We start from the raw sequence: 2,020 nt of genomic DNA on the forward strand, positions 1-2,020 counted from the left end.
CTCACTTGCCTTCTCTCACTCAGCTCCCACCACTGCCCTCTTAGCTCCCACGTCTGTGGTTACCCAGTCCTCAGCCTCCGTCAGCAGCTTTAGCAACAGCAGTGGCAATAGCTGCAGCCATTGTGATGAAGACCATATCATGTGGTCATTGTTGTTAGGTACTGTTGAGCTGGCTCCAACTCATAGCAATCCTGAGTACAACAGAAGGAAACACTGTCCAGTCCTGCACCATCCTCACAATCTTTACTTTACTTGAGCCCATCATTGCACCCACTGTGTCAATCTATCTTGTTGAGGGCCTTCCTCTCCTTTGCTGCCCCTCTAGTTTACCAAGCATGATATCCTTCTCTAGGGAATGGTCTTTTCTGACAACATGACCAAGTAGGTGAGACAAAGTGTGGCTACTCTCGCTTCCAAGGAGCATTCTGGCCACCATTCTTCCACAACAGATCTGTTCATTCTTCCGGCAGTCTATGGTACTTTCAGTATCCTTCACCAACACCACAACTCAAAAGCATCAACTCTTCTTCTGTCTTCCTTATTCATTGTCAGCTTTTACGTGCATATGAGGTGAATGAAAACACCACAGCTTGGGTTAGGCACACCTCAGTCTTCAAAGAGACATCTTTGCTCTTTGCTCTTTGAAGAGGTCTTTTGCAACAGATTTGCCCAGTGAAATATGTCGTCTGATTTCTTGACTGCTGCTTCCATTGGTGTTGACTGTGGATCCAAGTAATATGAAATCATGAATTATGTTAAATGCCTATTTTAGTATTAAACATGTTTTGTTTATAGCTTTTTTTCTTATAAACACTTCTGTTGTGTTTGCTTGAGAATTGCAAAGTTAATCTTACGAATGATTTATTTTAAGGCTTCCTTTTCCATAACAGAAGGAAAATTACTGCTTAATCCAGATAAGGACATTTCCATAAACTGAGAAATAAAGATTCATGCATGTTTAGAATTTAAATCTTTAATACTAAAATTTATTAAAATTAGAATTTTATAATTAAAGTGTACTAACATCATTGTATATATATTATTATCTGAGTTGTGTATAAAATGATATTTTATGCTTCAGTTAAAAACTTTACTTAGCAAAACATTAATTTCTATAATTCCATAAGAACATTTTTTTCTTCCTTTCGTGTATTTTAATAAATGTTAGCCACCATATTCCCTAAAAGTATATCTTCTAAATTTAATTTTTAGATCTTGTGCCAATTTTTGTTATCATTCCAAAAGAATTTTTGAAGTTTCTACTTTAAGGCTTTCTCAATCATGTCAAGGTAACATATGTACTCAATATTAAACAAGTAATTCCATACTGATTTGATTCTGAAATTTATGTGATTATTGGCATTTCTAAACTACCAATCTAAAGTATACACCTTAATAAAATTAAAGTTTCCTTTACAATTTATATTTGATGAATAGAAGCCTTATTACTATAGCAATAGTTCTTTTCATATTCTTAAACATATTAGAATTGGATCACTATTAATTTATTCAGATATGAAAGGCCCAAAATGCTCCCCAATAGGAAAACTTAAAGAGAACAGTACACTTTAGCAGTGATGGTGATGAAGGCATGACCAGAGTATCCTGGTAATCAAAAATGTCCCTGTCTGGATGGTGGATATGTCTGCATCTCAAGAAAAAAAAGAAAGAAAAAGAAAAATCCATTGCTTACTTACAAATAACAATTCCTGAGAAAATATTGTCATAAAACTACATTCTCAATTATCAATATTGTAGTTCTTAATGGCTATGATTAGGAAAAAGATGTAGTTCCCTACAGATTGGAAAAATATTCAGCAATAACATGTGTAACAAGGGACTTCTCTAAAACTTAAAGAAAACTCCAAAACCTCAACATCAAAAAGGCAAACAATCTAATTAAAAAATACACAGAAGACATGAATAGGTTCCGGCAAGATGGCGGGCTAGGCAGAAGGATTGCAAAGACCCTCTTCAACAAAGAAAAGGGAAACCAATTAACACAGACACAGAAGATAAT

Source organism: Orycteropus afer, unplaced genomic scaffold (genome assembly GCF_000298275.1).
Source record: "Orycteropus afer afer isolate SDZICR_OR568_19922 unplaced genomic scaffold, OryAfe1.0 scaffold00034, whole genome shotgun sequence".
In the NCBI taxonomy this organism is placed as follows: Eukaryota; Metazoa; Chordata; class Mammalia; order Tubulidentata; family Orycteropodidae; genus Orycteropus; species Orycteropus afer.